Here is a 9265-nt window from a genome sequence, read left to right on the forward strand (position 1 = left end):
GGAGGCATATTACTTCATTGAAGTTTATACATGAAGAATAAAATTGAACAAACTTCTCTGATCTAGAGGAGGCTACAGGAGAGAAGAGAGAGCCCAGTTTGTAAGTTCATGGAACACACACTCTCTGAAGATGGACAGAGGTATAGTGCAGAGGAAGAAAATGCACCGAGTATACAAAGAAGGAAAGTCCCCCTCAGGCTACTTCTATAGCTAACAGATTCTTACCTCCAACTAACTACCCAAAAGCTGGAGGCTCAAGTAGTATAGGGCCAGCCTTGTACAAAAAAGCTAAAGAACAGTGCTTAATCCCTGAGTTCAAACCCCAGTACTGGCACACAAAGAAGAGAGAAATGAAGGGGGGGGGATCATCTTTAGATTACTTATAAAAAGGGAAATCATGATCTTTACCATGCCTCCATTACATGGACATTGGGATATTATAATTGTAGAAGCTAAAAGAAAGCATTCTTTTTTGTTCTTGCTGTTGGTCATGGGTCTTGGGTACTGTCTCTGAGTTCTTTTGCTCAAGGCTGCTTCTCTACCACTTCTGGTTTTCTGGTGGTTAATTGGACATAAAAGTCACATGGACCTTTCTACCCTGGCTGCCTTTGAACTGGGATCTCAGCCTCCTGAGTAGCTAGGATTACAAGCATGAGCCACCAGGCTCCTGGCTAGATGAGTATTCATTGAATGGTAAAAGGAGTAAGAAATTTGGCACACCCCAAATCCTAACCACTAGATCACCAGGGAGATGAAGAGATACATTAGAAAACTGACTTCTCTACTTTGAACACAGTCTTCCAGAGCCTCAGCCTTCTTCACCTGTGGGATGAGAGCATGACAATCATCTCTAGGTTGCTACAACATCTCACACAGTGTAAATGCTATGTGTATCATTGTTATACTATATTGCCTAGGGAAAGACCAGAAAAAGAAATCTGTACCTATTTAGTATCAATGCAATTTCTCCCCAAATATGTCTGAGTTATCTGAGTCCACAGACACAGAAGCTGTGAAGACAGGGGGCCTTGGAATGGGACTGAGGAACTGTTTTTTTTTTAATATTTTATATAAATTTATCTTAAAATGCTTACCCTGCGCTAGTAGCAATCATATTGAACAGAACAGGTCTAGTCTGGCTGTTTCTAACCTGTACACCATATGGGGGATTACTTAAGAAGAGCAAGCTTTTTTTCCACAGAGCTAATCAGAGCTGGTGTGTGTTAATATGAGTGGTGAAACTTGAAGAGAAACATGGCATACCTCACAGGAATCAGTCCTTCTCCTCTGCAGAGGGCAGGTGACTCACCCCACCCCCAGCACTTTCAGAGGCAACGTCTAGGGGTTCACAGCCACAGCCACAGCAGGTGCCTGCCCAAGGAGTATAAGGAGCTGCAGGTCCCAGGAAACTTCCAGAAACTTCCGGTACTTTCTGGAAACTTCCACCAGTGAAGGAAACCATTCTCTTGCTATAGAAACAAAAAGATTTCCTCCAAATGGTTCAGGAACAGTCAGAGATAAACCTTACCTAATGAGCACACAATCATTTTAATACAGACAGATTAAATGGATTTATGCATACCTTACAGATTCACATCTTAGATTAGTTCTAGGCTACTCCAAGTGTGACCCATACCAGCCATGGTTTCCATTGCCTGAAAACTAGTGAGAAGCAAATTATCAGCCTGGTCCAGACCTACTTAATCAAACCCTGGAGGTGAGGTCCAGCAGGTAATGTTTTAATAGGTCCTCCAGGGAACCCGTTCATGTTCCAGACCATCTACATAAAGTATCTAATTTAATCCACAGAGCTAGGGAAAGAGAAGGCCAAGTAAGTTAAATAACATCCACAAAGTTATGTAACAGGAAAATTTAGAGCTGGAACATGAACTCAGTTCTCAACCAACAGATTAATATCTGTTGGGAGATTTTCCAGATCCCCTGGGGTAAGCTTCAGCTGCCAGCTAGCCCTGTTCTCTGTGCATGCCCAGGACTGAGTTGGGTGGTGGCTGTCACAAAAAAAAAAGAACTAGTATGGGGCTGGGAATATGGCCTAGTGGCAAAGAGTGCTTGTCTTGTATACATGAAGCCCTGGGTTCAATTCCCCAGCACCACCTATATAGAAAATGGCCAGAAGTGGTGCTGTGGCTCAAGTGACAGAGTGCTAGCCTTGAGCAAAAAGAAGCCAGGGACAGTGCTCAGGCCCTGAGTCCAAAGCCTGGCCAAAAAAAAAAAAAAAAAAAAAGAACTAGTAATGTGCTACTATGGCACATTTTCCCCCTACTCCAACCTTCCCACCTTTCTTTGTGTTCCAGGCTGGTCATTAAGTACATAGTACATCATTCCCTCATTCTCCTTCCAAGGCCTTCACACCTCTTTGGCCTCTCCTGGGAAGTAGAAGATTAATAGGCACAATAGGAGCTCAGAAGAGTAGAGTTTCCAGGCTAGGGAATGCTGGATTAAGCAAAGGTAAGTCAAGTCTTATGACTGCAAGTTTTATGATTTCTACATAAATATGGGCTATTCACCAGCTCAAATGGTCCCAGAACTTTTGCCTTAGAAGATGCTTAAAGAGACTAGTGTTCTGTAGGGCTTGGGTCCACCACCACCACCACCACCCCAGAAAGCAGAGCACAATCCCTAAGTGGCTAGGACATAAGGCAAGTAGACTTTGAGGGTGATGGCAGAGAAAGTCAAGGGCAGCTTTATCAAAGATCATTGCAAAATGCCAAGTTTTCTGAGCAGACAAGAGGAATGGCAGAGAAATAGTACTACTTGAAGGGTGAATGTGCTCCCCTCAAATTCATTTATAGAAACCTATTCCCCAATATGATAGTATTAGGAGGTGAAGCATTTAGGAAGTGATGAAGTCCTGAGGGTGGAGCCAACATGAATGGGACTAAGGGTAAAGGAAGTAGGGTATGGTGGACATTTCTATGACCCCAAGCACTCAGGAGGCAGAGGCAGGAGAATCAAATCACAAACTCCATCCAGTCCAGCCTTGGTCACATAGTATGTTCAAGGCCAGCCTAAGTTACAAAGTAAGACTTTATCCGAAAGAAACAAGAGCTAGAGATGCAACTCAGTGGTAGAGAGCCTGCCTAACATGTTCAACTCTTTGGGCTCAATTTCCAGTGCTGGGGAGGGAGGGACAGGGGGAGTTGTGGGAGTGATCTAGGCTCCTTTTAGTTCTCCAAGGTGCCATCTTGGAATCAGAGACCAGATCCTTACTGGACACAGACTGCCAGCATCCTGATCTTGGATTTCTTCACCTCTGTGACTGTGAGAAATCAATGTCTGTGTTTATAAACTTCCTAGTCCCTGAAATTTCATTATATAGACACAGATACATAGAGATACAGATACACACACACACACACACACACACACACACACACACACACACACACACACACACATCAGCAGCAGGAATAGACTAAGACAGAGAGTAAAACCAAACTGATTCCTCCAACAGCCAGGCTGGCACTAAGTACTAGATGTCAATTGTTAACTCATTAATAAATGTGGGCTGAGGAGCCTCTGATGAGGGTACTAGATTTTTGAGACAAAGAGGGGTATGTGATTATTCTGAGGATTCAAGGCATGAGCATTTTGCCAAAGCTGGATATATTTCAACATTTGGCAGTGGATAGCTATTTTGGCACATGTGGGTTAAATATTGTCCCTCGATTCAGGAACAGATACCAAGATGTCCATGTTTGGTCAGAGGTTGTGTCATCCAAAGTTTTTAAAGAGTAATATATGCATATAAAACTTTGGGGGATAGAATAAAATACAAATTATTGCTCTCCACATAAAACTAACTGCATATATTTATACAATATGGTCCTATTATTCTGGAAGAGTGTCACTATCTCAAGCATTTGTTAAAAATAAACTCTGCTTTAATTTGGATATCCTCTATCTCTATTGGGTGGATTCTAAACTTTTCTCTTTCTTTAGGAGTGGTCACACAGCAAGGCCTTTAGCTAGGCTGGCCACACAACATAAGAATAATGGAATTAAACTTCAACATCCTTCATGCTGGCTTTGGTTCCTCACTTACTATGGGAAACTTACCCACTCCCCTAAACCACTTGTTTTCATTTGGAAAATGGGGCTAATCAAAATAGTACTAAAAAAAGCAAATGATAAAGCACATTATACAAAACATGCTTTCAATAAATGTTGCAACAACTAAAACAAATCATTACTAAAATCTAGAAAACTGGAAGAACTAACTAATAAGCTAACTAGAAAAAAACCACATACACATGTACATTCCGGACCTTAGGCTTCACTTGACAAGTAGACAGTTCGTTTAGATTTGTTGAAGGGTGGGGGTAGGGGAGCAGGAAGAGAAAGGTTCTGAGATAAACTTCCTCCCAAGCTCTGCATTCTTGCCTTCATTTAACAAAGAGAATAAAGCTTAGGCACATGGACCAGCGGGATGGAATCAAACCCAGAAAATTCAAACCTGTGTGGTCAACTAGCATTTGACAAGGGTGCCCAAAGTACACAACGGAAGAGAATCACTTCTTCAATAAGTGGTGCTGGAAAAATGGAAGAGCTATCATCAAAAGAATAAAAGTGGATCCCAATCTCTTCCACTCACAAAAAATAAATGTAGAACAGAGTAATATCTTAAAGTAAGACTGAAACTATAAAACTTAAAAGAAAACATAGGAATGTACTCATTCCCAAGCTTATATAACTGTAAACCCTCTGTACATCACCTTTAAAATAACAATAAAAAATTGTAAAGAAAAATATTCTTAAGAAAGTAGGGGGGAGCTGGGAATATGGCCTAGTGGCAAGAGTGCTTGCCTCATATACATGAATCCCTGGGTTCAATTCCCCAGCATCACATATACAGAAAACAGCCAGAAGTGGCGCTGTGGCTCAAGTGGCAGAGTGCTAGCCTTGAGCAAAAAGAAGCCAGGGACAGTGCTCAGGCCCTGAGTCCAAGCCCCAGGACTGGCAAAATAAAAAAATTAAAATGAAATAAAAATAAATTTATTTTAAAAAAAGAAAATAGAGGGAAAGTGTCAAAAGAAACCTTTTTAGAAAACACAAAGAATACTTTGACATGAGACTGTGCTACGCTATATATACATAATATCTACTACATATCTGTTATATAATTTATATATATATTTATATATTATGTATATATAATTTATATAGCTATTATATAATTTATATCTATTGTATAATTTATATACTATACAATTATGAAATTGTAAACATATACAAGTGTTATATGTAATATATAATATTTCATTATAATTATATAATTGTAATTATATAGGTATATAATATTATAATACTATATAACTACATGTAATATAATTATTATATAAATTATAACTTTTATAGTTATACAATCATAATGTATAATGATTATACATTGCATAACATATACAATTATAATTATGTAATTATAAATTATGTCATTATAGGCTATATAGTTAATATAGCATATTTTATATTTAATACTATATAATTGCTAAAATCTGAAATAAACATGTTTATATATGATATCAAAAGCATGAGTAAACAAATCCAAAGTAAACAAGTAGAACTATATCAAACTTGGAAACTTCTGCACAGCCAAGGAAATAGTCAACAAGATAAAAGATTTTCTATCGCCCAGAGCAGTACTTGATATGTGTGAGACACGCAATTCTCCAGCTCCTAGAACAGTTCTCCCAAATCTAGGGCAGTGCATGATAAACACATAATTAGTATTTGTTGAATGAAGAGAAAAACAGCTCTGAAACCTCAGCTCTTGACTCGTAATTAGAATGCCTGGAGTCCCGTGGAACATGGCTGGGGTTATCAGTAGACAATGAAGGAATAGGAGAAGAGTGGAGGCAAAAGGTGGTGGTGTTTGCCCCACCATTCACAAGCATGAGAATGGTCTGTTAGATTTCTACAAGCCCCCTAAGTTATGGAGACAAATGCCTTACCTTTTATATCAGTGCCTGGCACAGAGTGGACACTCAATAAATCCTTGAAGTGCGGATGAATCGTGGAATGTTGTGGTGGCTGCAGCCGGGCTCCAGCTGGTTCCACTCAAGTCCTGACAGCTAAGGCTGGTCAGTGATCTTTTTGCAAGTTAAGAGAGATTTACTATACTTCACTTGAATCTTGTGCTTATAGTGGCAGCAGCAGTAGTCTCATTTCTGGCTCCTTTAGCGGGTGAGACTTCCATGTAACCCTAGCGTTTGGCTTTGACAGACTGTGGATTCTAGGAAGACAGAAGGCCTTCTCTGGGCAGGTGGCCGGCTTGATGGAAATTCTTCATCATGGAACACCTCTCAGGGTACCTTAGGAAAGTTGGATCATTAAGGACACAAATTCCTTATCAAATTATATGGTTTTCAATTCCACTTTTGTGATCGTGTACTTTGAAGCACAGGCTTTTTTTTATTTTGATGAATCAATGTAAAATTTAAACAGCCATTTCTTAAGGTAATCACTTACACTTTTGTTTATCACCTAATTTAAAGTCACAAAACTCGACTCTTGTTTTGCTCTAGAAGAGTTTAGTTTTCACTCCGACATTTATGCCTCTAAATCATTTTGAATTAGTTTTTGTAAATGATGGGAGATAGAGGGTCCAACTTTGTTTTTTAAAAGTGGCTATCTTTCAGCACCAAGTTGTTTTAGTTCTTAGATCCCTTGTTGAAAATCAATGATCCATACAAAGGTTGAAGATTTGCTTTTGGACTTTCAAGTCTATTCTCTTCATCTCTATGCCTATATTTTTTCCAGTCCATACTGCCTTATTTATTAGTTTTATAGCAAGTTATGAAATCAGAAAGTATGAGTTTGCCAACTTTGTACTCTGTGTGTGTGTGTGTTCACAAGCACATGATGTGTGCTGATAGTGGGACTTAAACTTAGGGTCTCAGTGCTGTTTCTTAGCTTTTTCACTCAAAGATGGTGCTCTACCACAAGTCACAGCTCTACTTTCCACCTCTTTTTGGTGATTAATTAGAGAGAAGAGTCCCATAGGCTTTTCTGCATGGACTGGCTTCAAACAATGATCCTCAGATCTCAGCCTGCTGTAGCTAAAATTACAGACATGAGCTGCTGATGTTCTGCTGTACTTCTTTTTTTAATTAACATATATTAGTTGTGCAAGATGGAGTTTCATTATGATGTGTCCATGCATACATACAATGTACCCCAGCTAACTCCTTCCATCTCCTTAGCTTATCCATTCTTAAATAATCTCAGCAGGTCTCATTGTTTTATTTTTATAAAGTACTTCAACCATATTCACACTCATTCACCATCTCCAGTGCCCTCGCTCTTCCTAGTGCCTGTCCCCAATACCATAGCTTATTTTATATTCCTGCAATTTTTTATTATTTAATACATATTAATCATACGAAGGATTTCCACTGAGTAATTCACATGTGCATATCACAATTTAGTCAGATTAACCTCATCAATTGCTGTTTCCTTTTATCTCTACACCTTTATTGTTCAAAAGCTTTCAATGAGCTTCCTTAGTCTACTTTTATTCATAAAACCATGTATGCCAACTCAATATCATTTATCCTTCATCTTTTCTTTCTCTCTCCTCCCCTTTTCCCCTCAAATAGTCCCACAGTCACATTCATGTTACACACATGCACTCATGCACACACAGTCACTCTTTTAGGACTAGGTTCTGAAAATTAGTGAAAATATGCAATATTTGGATCTTGAGCTTAGCTTTTCTCACCCAACATAATGACCTGAAGTTCTACTTGCTTTCCTGAGAAGGATATAATTTTACTTTTCTTATGGCAAATGTGCCATGGTGTGTGTGTGTGTGTGTGTGTGTGTGTGTGTGTGTGTGTGTGTGTGTTATTCTTTGGTTGTTGGGTGCCTCAGCCTATTTTATAGCTTGACTATTGTAAATAAAGCTGCACTAAACATGGTATGCAGGTATCTTTCTTGTATGTCAATTTAGACTCCTTTAGATATATGCCAAAAAATGGTATGGTGAGGTCAAAAGGTAGATCTATTTTTAGTTTGGGTTCATTTGTTTTGGTGCTGGTCTTGGTGCTGTCTCGGAGCTATTTTTACTGACAGCTAGCACTCTGCTACTTGAATCACACCTCCACCTCTGGCTTTTCTTTTCTTTTTTTTTTTTTTTTTTTTTTGGTGGTTGATTGGAGATAAGAGTCTTATAAAGTTGGCTGCTGGCGCTAGCTTCAAACCATAATCCTCAGATCTCAGGCCTCTGAGTCACACCAGTTCATGTTTACTTTTCAGAGGAACCTCCGCATAGATTCCCATACTTGAACACATTCGTGTACATTGCTATCATAGGGATTGAGGGCGGGTGGGGTATATGGCTCCAGTGGTAGAGCACCAGCCTTGAGTGAACAAAAGGCAAGGGACAGGGCCCAGGCCCTGAGTTCAAGTCTCTGTATCTCAAACACACACACACACACACACACACACACACACACACACACACACACACACACATACACACCCTGCTCCTAGAGAAACATTCAAACTCTGTCTTCCCAGGAAGGCAAAGGAGGGGTCTTCCTAGTAGACTATGGCCAGATGTGTCCAACATGCTGCAATGAAAACTTGAATATTACCAGAGCTGAAGTGCAAAAACCAAAGCCATGAAGAAGGAGGGCAGAGAGAAAAGAGAAAGTCAAGCACAGGAATATGAGGGTTCACACGAGCAACGTGAGATGGGGAGCTTTCGGAAGTCACATGGGATCCTTCCTCAAAGAAAACAAGCTTCCCCTTGTCACTCATGCCTGTAACCGAATGAGCCAAGATGGTGAAGGAAGCTCCACTTTTGTCTTCCCACCTTCTGTGTCATCACTCTGCCCCCTCTCGCCCTCCCCCCAGCCCTGACTGGTGGGAGAAGATAATGTGGGTTTGGCAGACAATGCAAAAACAGTTCATTTCCCCAAGACTTTGAAAAACAGCAATTAAAACCATTCCCAATGCCTTGAAAATTAATTAATTCTTTTCCAGTTAGGCTGATCGCCTTGTGAAGACAATAACCTCATCTTGTTAATATACATTGGAACACTTACTCATTATTTCTCCATATCTACCTGTCTTATCTATCTTTATTTGGACTTTTACAAAGTAGTTACTGAATTGCGTGCACCAGTAAATGCATTAACTCGGTGCAATTTCATGGAGATTTATGCACCTGCAATGTCGAATATATTAAGTTCCCATAAAAGCTTGGCATTTGGAGTATGTTCTTTCCAAAGACCCTATG

Source organism: Perognathus longimembris, chromosome 7, assembly GCF_023159225.1.
Source record: "Perognathus longimembris pacificus isolate PPM17 chromosome 7, ASM2315922v1, whole genome shotgun sequence".
In the NCBI taxonomy this organism is placed as follows: Eukaryota; Metazoa; Chordata; class Mammalia; order Rodentia; family Heteromyidae; genus Perognathus; species Perognathus longimembris.